This window comes from Euphorbia lathyris, chromosome 3, assembly GCF_963576675.1.
Source record: "Euphorbia lathyris chromosome 3, ddEupLath1.1, whole genome shotgun sequence".
NCBI lineage: Eukaryota > Viridiplantae > Streptophyta > Magnoliopsida > Malpighiales > Euphorbiaceae > Euphorbia > Euphorbia lathyris.
In genome coordinates this window covers 106,793,856-106,804,488 of record NC_088912.1, presented here as the reverse complement: position 1 = coordinate 106,804,488, position 10,633 = coordinate 106,793,856, and the positions used below count along the sequence as shown (strand labels likewise).

General features: G+C 33.2%; 1 long non-coding RNA gene across 6 annotated transcripts; it reads right to left on the bottom strand.

Annotated features, from left to right (window-relative positions):
- Positions 1 to 6,817: 6,817 nt before the first annotated feature.
- On the bottom strand, positions 6,818 to 9,917 carry LOC136221639 (uncharacterized). 6 transcript variants are annotated; one of them, XR_010685230.1, is made up of 8 exons: positions 9,641 to 9,917; positions 9,413 to 9,544; positions 9,013 to 9,088; positions 8,689 to 8,930; positions 8,515 to 8,546; positions 7,915 to 8,367; positions 7,630 to 7,698; positions 6,818 to 7,074 (listed from the first exon to the last, which is right to left on the bottom strand). It is a non-coding gene; the product is annotated as an uncharacterized lncRNA (long non-coding RNA). The 6 variants fall into 6 exon arrangements; XR_010685228.1 differs by lacking the exon at positions 7,630 to 7,698 and having other exon boundaries at positions 7,915 to 8,096; positions 8,307 to 8,367; positions 9,641 to 9,916; XR_010685227.1 differs by lacking the exon at positions 7,630 to 7,698 and having other exon boundaries at positions 9,641 to 9,916.
- Between the last annotated feature and the right edge of the window lie 716 nt (positions 9,918 to 10,633).

Sequence of the window (10,633 nt, the reverse complement as noted above, 5' to 3'; positions counted from 1 at the left end):
AGATGAGCATTTTAGAGGATTATATATGTGCTATGTTGCCCTGAAACTGAATTTGAAACGAAATGCTGAAAAGCTAAGGAAGAAGAGTTCAACATATATAGTATATAAAAATGTAACTTGCTGGAAAAGAAAAATGTCTCCGTTTGTACGGGAAATGGAAGGGTGATTTGAGCCATGTTAGGAATTCAATTCTTACGCTTTACTGGATTTTTTAAGAAAAACTTATGCGCAATAATTAGTGATTCATCAGAGAAAGAGAAAGGAATTCTTGTTAGAATATTTTAGATTCAATTGAGACAAGATGAAGAAATTAATTAATTAATTATAAAACAGATGAAGAAATTAATTATGTTTTTTATAGTTGTTTTGTCTTTGATCTACATGTTATAGCCATGAACTTTGGTTAATTTGAAAAACTTTGAGACTTATGCTGGTTGAAGTTGATAGGTTCCTGTACATGATGAAATCTATCTGGGTTGAGGGAATTTCTTAAAAGCAAATGCCTTTATGTGGGATGTCTTAGATTACTCATTTGTTTTATTATAATTAAAACTGCTTCCTCCTTTTAGATGGTGATCCTTATTTTTGCATCCTGTCTGTAGTTAATGGAAATCCGAAGCAAGGAGATTCAGATGGCAACTCCGGGATTTTTTTTCTAAAAAAGATGGATGGAACAATGGAGATTCAGATGATCCATCATCTGGTTGTTGCAAGAAGAAATTCAGAGCAAGTGGTCATTCAACTTTAATGTCCATTCACTATGTGCCTTGACAAGGGTGATGGCTTTGACAAGTTGTTGTGGCAAGCATATGTTTCTACTAATAAATTTTTTGCACATAGGGTTATGAAGGTTATTAATCTTGAAGATGCTTTTGTATGGGTTCATAACTATCACTCTATGTTCCTTCTTACATTTTTTAGGAAGTGTTCCTACCGAGTTAAGGTTGGTTTCTTCATTTGTAGTTCATTTTTCTCGTCGGAAATTTATCAAACTCTACAAGTTAGAGACGAGATTATGTAAGCATTGCCCAATGCTCTGATATAATTCGTGGAATGGTTTTTGTGTTTTAAAGTTAGAGTTTGATGCAATGAAAGTTCTAAATTGGTAAATGAATATGTTGTTCTAGACATGTGCACCCAATGATGTTCAATTTCCAATTGCAAATGATTAGTCGCAGTTTCTCATATTTGGAGTTTGCCCTAGAATTCCATTCTTAGCCAACTAAGAGTAGTTTAAGCTTCCTTGTAACTTGGTCGCGAGATTGAAGAAAATTAGGGATAAGATATTTTTTTCCAACCACTGGCTCCACTCTTTCTTAACTTTAGCAGCTCAATGGGTGGGGACTCAATCAAACTGTTCTTCTAAAAACAATGGGATACTGACTGCACCAAACAAATCTTATTGTGCAAGGTTAACCCAAAGACTTCCCAGCGAGGTTGGCACCCCTAAGAACCAACCTTGACAGCCCCAAAAGAACAAAGTATCTTATAATAACTTTTTTAATTGCAATATCCTTTCAAAAACCGAGCACAAACATAGTATGCATATCATGTGATTTTATTTTGTTTAATCCATTATTTTTCTCAATTAAGTACTTATAAGCCTAACTCCTTCCAAAGTCGTTGAAAAAAATAATAATTTTGTCGTTATCTTATAAAACATGTTAATTTTGTCCATTCATAATTTTTTTTTTATTTTCATTTTGATAATAGAAAATTTGATAAACAAGTTTTATATGGGAAATGGAAGGATGATTGAGCCATGTTAGGAATTCACTTCTTACGTCTGGATTTTTTAAGAAAAACTTATGCGCAATAATTAGTGATTCATCAGAGAAAGAGAAAGGAATTCTTGTTAGAATATTTTAGATTCAATTGAGACAAGATGAGGAAATTAATTAATTAATTATCAAACAGATGAAGAAATTAATTATGTTTTTTATAGTTGTTTTGTCTTTGATCTACATGTTATAGCCATGAACTTTGGTTAATTTGAAAAACTTTGAGACTTATGTTGGTTGAAGTTGATAGGTTCCTGTACATGATGAAATCTATCTGGGTTGAGGGAATTTCTTAAAAGCAAATGCCTTTATGTGGGATGTCTTAGATTACTCATTTGTTTTATTATAATTAAAACTGCTTCCTCCTTTTAGATGGTTGTCCTTATTTTTGCATCCTGTCTGTAGTTAATGGAAATCCGAAGCAAGGAGATTCAGATGGCAACGATTGCTCTGGGATTTTTTTTTCTAAAAAAGATGGATGCAGATGATCCATCATCTGGTTGTTGCAAGAAGAAATTCAGAGCAAGTGGTCATTCAACTTTAATGTCCATTCACTATGTGCCTTGACAAGGGTGATGGCTTTGACAAGTTGTTGTGGCAAGCATATGTTTCTGCTAATAAAATTTTTGCAGATAGGGTTATGAAGGTTATTAATCTTGAAGATGCTTTTGTATGGGTTCATAACTATCACTCTATGTTCCTTCTTACATTTTTGAGGAAGTGTTCCTACCGAGTTAAGGTTGGTTTCTTCATTTGTAGTTCATTTTCCTCGTCAGAAATTTATCAAACTCTACAAGTTAGAGACGAGATTATGTAAGCATTGCCCAATGCTCTGATATAATTAGTGGAATGGTTTTTGTGTTTTAAACTTAGAGTTTGATGCAATGAAACTAATTTTGTTCTAAATTGGTAAATGAACATGTTGTTCTATACATGTGCACCCAATGATGTTCAATTTCCAATTCCAAATGAGTATTTGCAGTTTCTCATATTTGGAGTTTGCCCTCGAATTCCATTCTTAGCCAACTAAGAGTAGTTTAAGCTTCAGTGTAACTTGGTCGCCAGATTGAAGAAAATTAGGGATAAGATATTTTTTTTTTCAAACACGGGCACCACTCTTTCTTAACTCTAGCAGCTCAACGGGTGGGGACTCAATCAAACTGTTCTTCCAGAAACAATGGTATAATGACAGCACCAAACAAATCTTATTTTTAGATTTAGTTTCAGACAAATCAATCTACTTAATTGCAATATACTTTCAAAAACCGAGCACAAACATAGTATGCATATTATTTGATTTTATTTTGTTTAATCCATTATTTTTCTCAATTAAGTACTTATAAGCCTAACTCCTTCCAAAGTCGTTGAAAAAAATAATAATTTTGTCCTTATCTTATAAAACAGGTTAATTTTGGCCATTCATTTTTTTTGTGATTTTATTTTGATAATAGAAAATTTGATTTAATTATATCATTTTCAAAATAATTTCGAATAAAACGTGTCCATGGAATTTATTAGAAAATGATAAAATTGAACCAATGTTTTACCGCAAGGATAAAAGTTAAGTGATTTTATAAAATGAGAGGGAAAATCCCAATAACCTCAAGATTAAAAGTGAGGTTTTCCTAAAAATAGATTTGATCCATAGTAAAATTATATATGACTCGACAACACCACACGTAATCGATACTATCCCGATTAGGTTAATACGAGATTGATATGAAATCTTTTGGGTTGGATTACGGTTTAATCATTTTGACACTAATTAGAAATTGACACGACATGATCACAATACAAAGTCAATAATTTCAATATGTGATATTTATGTTGTAAGCTTTTGTACATTTTTTTTATTGGGATATGGGTCAAATTTAACCATAACGCTTAAATCAAAGTGCAAATTTAGCCCCTAACATATGAAGTGATGCAAATTAAATCCTAATTTTTTCAAGCAAGAACAATTTTAGCCAAGAGCGGTTGAAAATTTAAAAAGACTGGTTTACTGTTATTTAATTGTCACATCGTATCTTTCGAATAAGTTTGTCAATAAATCAAAGCAGTTTCATATATTTTTTATTTGTTGGTCATAACTATATTAATAACACTGTAAATATTTTAGACAATTTGACAAAAAAAATTGTTCTTAATTTATATGTAGCAGATTTAGTTTTTTAGTAATAAACTAATAACCTAAAGTGATAGTAAAATACTAATAAAACATGTTTTTTCTAATTTTCGATAACGTATGACTAAGGTTAAATCAACACTACACTTAAAAAAAAATTAGGGTCAAATTTAAGACTAATATTTGGCCCAAACTCTTACAGTGAGAAACACCATGTGTCACATGTCAAAAAAAAATTATAGGTAATTAAAAATTTAGAGAACAATTGAAGTTCCGAGGCTATCGAATTTAATTATATAAAGATAGAAGTTATTAAATACAATTGAACAAAAATAGGAGGTAATTAAAGATAATTAGACAAAAATAGAGGGTCTAATTTAGAACTTTAAAACTTTAGGGAGTATGTGAAGTTTGGGAGTAAGGGATGACATCACCTATATAACTCTACTTACACCTTTGCTCTTCTCAATCGCCGAATACCAATTAGGGTTACATGATATTCATAGATATCTCCTCTGTGAGATCTGAATAGCACATAGCTCATATATTAATTATGGATACGGTTAGGATTAGGGTTTATCTTCTCCAGAAAGTGGCATAATCAAATCTATAGAAATCGATGGTTAGGATTAGGGTTTATCTTCTCTTGAAAGTTAGTATTCAGCAATGCTTTTAGGATCTGATCTCTATCTCCTCGGTGGTCGGGTAAATTTCCAATGAGAATCAAGCTTAATTCGGTAGAAACCCTTCCTCAAGAAAGAAGGGAGGAGCATCAAATGATGGTCATGAACCCTACAAAATCATCTTCAGGATTAATAACCTCCATAACTTTATCTGCTAAAATATTATTAGCAAAAAAGGTTGTGTTTGTTTACAGGTGAAATGAGCAATTGTAAGTTCTTTATGTGTTTGTGTTTTTTTTGTTGCTCGCCAATCCATATGTATTTTGATCCTGTCTTAATTTTTTTTTTTGCAGGAAACTATGTTGCTTAACAAATCAAATTACTGCTTACAATTATTTATGGTAAATCTTTGCACTTTTTCGTTGTTGGGTTTTATGTTTTAATGGCAATTCTGAACTTGATATAATGAGTTTTGGAGCTACTCTATCTTATTATATATGTTTGCAGATGATCTACCATTATGAATTTTTCTTTAATTACTTGTTTTCTATAGTGGATTTTTTTAAAATGATTATGCCAAAAGGTGAGAATTTTAGGATTCTAATTGTGATTTCAATAAATTCCTCACATAAGCTGTCTATTGTGTTCTATGATGATATGATTATTTGAAACCATACAAGTTTGTCTTAAACTTGATATGCTAATTTTTGTTATTAGATGTTTCTCTATGGTATGTTTGTTTATTAGTGCATTATATAACCTATCTGATGTGTCAATATGATATGATTACTTGAAATTGAAACCACAGTTTGTTTATGCTTCTTTTGTTACGATAAGTTTTTTTTTTTGACACAAATCAAGCTTGTTTGTTATTTCCTATGATGAAACTATGCTTGTAACGTTTTATTTGAATGTGAGAAAATGGTTTTGATTGGTGAGGGTATCTTTGTCATTAGGGACTTTGCTCTTAAGAGCTCTTTTCATATCCCACATGGAAAACTTACCTATATTTGAAAGGGTATATATAGAGTTGGGTCTCACAAGTTTAGTAGGTTTTTGATAGAACTTTCAAAAGTTCTAAATGGTCTCTTATTCTTGTTTGATTGCATTCAATAATCTCGTATTTCTAAATAGAATCTTTTGGATGTAGAAAGTTACATACATGCTCGTTCACATGTAAAATAGAAACTCCAAATATATAAATAATTATGAATTCTTGGAATTTCATGGGGATAGTTGGCGTTTTGAGATTATACAATTGGACAAATATAAAGGTTATTGAATGACATTCGATAAGAATATAATGTTATTGAATGTAATTAGATAAGAATAGGGAGTAATTAAGCACTTTTAAAAATTTAGAGGGTTGTTGGAATGTATGAAACTTATTATTTGATACTGATTAAATATCTCACACAAATGGTCTAGCTGATATAACTGTACTTACTGATTTCACAACTTTGGTTTTCTCTGTTCCTCTCTTCTATTCTCTTCTTTGTAAATATGTGTGCATTCTACACTACAAGAAAAACAAGCAGCAATGACCAAAACTTAATGAGTGTACACTATACCATCATTAAAAGCATTATTTTTTATAATTTTAATGATAGGAATACCTTTAGTGATCAAATATTAATTTTTTCAGTAACATAAACAAAATTCCGCTTATTATTATTGTTTCCAAAATTTATGGAGACAAACTTCCCACCAAAATAAAACAAAAACAAGTTATAATAAATAAAAACAAATAAAACCCTAAAAAACACGGTTTCTCTCTTCCTATCTATGTGAGAAAGCCCCTCTACGCAGACCCTAATTTTGCCTCCGCCTTTGTGGTTGCCTCCGCCTCCGCCTTTCGCCTCCGCCTCCGCCTTTCGCCTCTGCCTCCGCCTCCGCCTCTACGCAGACTCTACTTTCGCCTGAGCCTCCGCCTTTGTCACTACCTCCGCCTCCGATCTCTGGTCACTACAACAAAAATTACCTACGGTTTTTTTATGTGTAGGGGCGGTTTTACCGACCGCCCCAAATCTGCCGCCAAAGGGGACCGGAGCTACAAAATAGCGACGAAAATTATCACCGACGGGGTAGATAAAATTTAGCGACGGATATATAGAGGCAGTTTAAACCGCTCCTAGTGTCGTGCTGGAATATTCCCTTCTCAGCTGTAGGGGCGGTTTTAACCGCCCCTATCAGTGAATTTTGCTTTTTATTTATATTATATTTCTTATATTTCAATTGGTACCTAATACTAATTATGAACCAACAATTCAAATTTATATCCATAGAACTTTCAAATAGAGCATGTAACATCAATTTTTTTGAATTTTCATACATTGTTAGATTCAACACATTATCCTAAATGGATCCAAAAGTTAAGACCCCTTGGCATCATCTTCATAATCAGTCCGGAAGCCATCCATATCATCATTATCTTCAGCTTCTTCTTCCTTTGCAACTTCTTCTTTCCAAAGCCTCTCCCGGTAATTGATTTGCAAGAAGCGCAAGTGATGTCAACCCCAAGCAACAAACCTTCTTGTCATGCTCCCTAAGAATTTTGAAAAGGACAAGATAAAATAACTTAGTTAAACGTGTTCATAATGTATGATAAGTATCACAAAATGTTTACTGCCTACGTTCATAAGATCAATTCCTTAAATTTTGAAAAGGACAAGATAAAATAGAACACGTTCAAGCATTGCCTTCCATAAGACCTCATTAACAATTCCCCCATGAATTTTCTTGTTTATTTTGTTATATAAACGACTTATATTAACAGTTCTAAAGCCATGGAACAAATGCAGAAGGATAGGCTCAACATACATACATACATACCATACTGATACAACACAAAAATCTTTATAATCCATTAATGGGTGTTGATTGTGGCAAAGCATTATCTCTAAACCCTTCTTTCCATTCTGCTTCTCTCAATTCCATACACTCCATTATCTCCTTCCTCCAAACCAAAGGCATCCGCCAAAAGGATTTGCCTAGGATCTTTGGTATCTCCTCTAATCCTAACTTCTAATGTCAAAACCCATCTTACCCCTGTTTTTTATTTCCATTCTAATGATCTTAAAGTCCCAAAAAATATATTTACCTTGTAGAGGTAGCATACCCCTGAGGTAATTGTAGCTGAAATCCAATGTTTCCAAGTATCTCAACTTCCCTAGCAAAATATATACATATATCTTTAAACTCCATATTATCATTATTGCAGGCAATTGTTATTGCAGCCTCAGACACCACAGCAATCACTATAATATGGGCATTATGCAACTTGTTGAACAACAGAAATGCAATGGAGAGAGCTCAAGAAGAACTAGACCAGAAAATTGGAAAGAATAGATCTGTACAAGTTGATGATATTGATAAACTGGAGTACCTGAGGGCTGTGATTAAGGAAACACTGGCATTATACCCTGCTGCTCCATTAGGAGTTCCACGTCAGGCAGCTGAAGGTTGCTACATATCCGAATACTTTATTCCCAAAGGAACTAGTCTCTTTACAAATTTTTGGAAATTGCAGAGACCCCAATATTTGGTCCAATCCTGATGAATTCATACCTGAAAGATTTTTGACAAAGCAATCGTATTTGAGAAACTAAATTTACTGTAGAACCTAAGTTTGTCACCTATAATGTTATCAAAGAATGGTGTGTTTTATGAGAAAAGACAATATAAAGCAATTCCCATAAGAACTATCACAAGAGTGAAAATAAATTATAAACTTAGCCTATACGCCTTAATGGGAGAGAACAAAGAATAGGCGCTAACTCTGTGGATGTATGATATGTTTGTTTTACCAGGGCCTGCAACTATAATTCCACCCTGCTGCCTGAAAAGCATAAAACAAGAGTGAAACTTGATTGAGCTCTGAAATGGAACTTCTTAAACTTCTACTGAATATTCCCAATCAGAAGATAATAAACAAATTTAATAAACTCAAAAACATGTAACCCAGTCCCCGGATCATGTCATTTACCTTTATCGGAAGCAAGATAATCAGAACGTTTCCTGCAGAAACACAATTGAAAACCAACAGAAAATATAAGATGGAATTAATTACCTAATTAAGCCTCAAATTAGTGCTAAAACCAATCATAATTTACTCAAAATGGCAACAACTTTCAAACAAGAGAGACACTCTTTGATTTACATTATTTAGGACATGCTAGTCTTTGTAGGTCTCACTACTAATTGCCTGTTATGATGCTTGGTTTACTTTTCACTTAAGGTATTGTCATCAGCTGTTGGTGAACTTGGTACAAATGGAACGAATCCCCGACCATCGAACACATGTCCATGGATTAAAAGCAATTGGATTTGTATAGGTGTCAGGATTCATATGAATAGAAGATGGAACAACCATAACTGTCCAGCCTTTCGGAATGGTATATCCTGGATTCAATTCAATTTTTTCATTGTTTCAAAATCCAATCAGATTATTATGATTATTATGAAAATAATAATAGAGATTTACCATCAATGTGGATGTCTTGAATTGTTCTTCTTAACATTCCTACTGAACCACTGAGTCTAAGGGCTTCATTGATAACCTATATACATATACATATTCTTTTTAAGTTTGAACCCAAAACAAAAATATGAAAAGAGATAGATAAGAACTGATGTGAAAATATTGTGTTACTAATTACAAATTTACAAGGTTCTCTTTAAGCAATTAATACTTCAATCAATTACAAAGTTCTTCTTTTAAGACCAAACTTCTCTATTAAACCCTCTTCCATTAAACAGAGGTAGAGATGCAGAAGTATAAAAGCATAAAGGCCCAAGCATCAATGAGCAAAAACTGAAGCAGAAGCATTAAAGCTCAAGCAGTATAAGATTCCTGTTAATTGACTCAAGGACAGAGAAATTACCTTTTGGGGAAGAAAAGCAGACCGGAGGACTGATTGGACAGAACGCAGGGACGACCGGAGGTGAGTGATGTGATGATCGACCGTTTAACTTCTAGGGATTTCAGAAATTTTAGGGACCGAGCTCAAGCATCACTGGGAGAAATAAGCAGAAGGCAAAGGCAATTTATAGTAAGATCTAACGATATTGTACAGAAATAAATATACTAGAAAAATCAAAACAGGACTAACCATGACTTCGAATAAACAAGCAGGAGGATTTTTCTTCACACAATCCCGATCTCTCTCTGTCCTTATTAGCCATCACTATCCAGATTGATCATAAGGCTTCAAATGTAATCGCCGAACAAAAACACATGGAGAACAGAGGTTATAGGAATTGAAAACTAAGTTGTTTGGAACATGGAGAAGAAGAAGAAACAGGCGATGAGATGAGATGAGGAAGAAGAAGAAAGTACATCGTTCAGAGTAAACCTAAAAACAGATAGTTAGGAGTTAGAATGGGCTGCCAAAGACTCTCTAATATATGGGCCGCCCAAAAGAATTTCTTTTGATAAAGCCCATGGGGCGGTTTAGAAAAGGGCCACTATTAAAAGGCTGCTAAAGCCTTCTTTTTTTGTAGTGGGTCCACCTTCTAGGGGTGGTTCTGAGACTCGTTGCGGCTGAGAGATGAAGCAACTTCGTATGCTTTTCTAACACCCTTGTTTTCTTCCTCTGTTCCTCAAACATATTATTACATTCTATTATCTTAGATTTCACTGTGTGGAAGCATGTCTCACTCTGCTCAATTCTTGGTTCAAATTTTCTCTACATTTATCCGTTTGTTTTGTCTATCTTATGATTTTCAATTGATGGATTTTGTATGTAGAGCTTCCTTTTTGAGTCGCAATAACATACTCAAAAAGCTTTGGTTGGGTTATTTCATCCAGAGATTTCATGATGTGTTGTAATTTCTAATTTGGATTTATTGTTTTCCTAATTGAGTCGAGATCTAGGATCTGCTTCTGGTTTCTAGACAAAAGCTTTGATTTGGTTATTCTATTTTTGGTTTTGAGATTGATCTTGTGAAACAAGTGGGATGACTTATGGTTTTTGTTGTAAGGGTAATGGTGTATAACAAAAGAAGTGGTTCTATACTATTTTTTCTTAATTCCTTATGTCCTATGTACTGTGATGTTTATTTGATGATTCATTAATATTAGTGCTTATCTATTGTATGGTTTG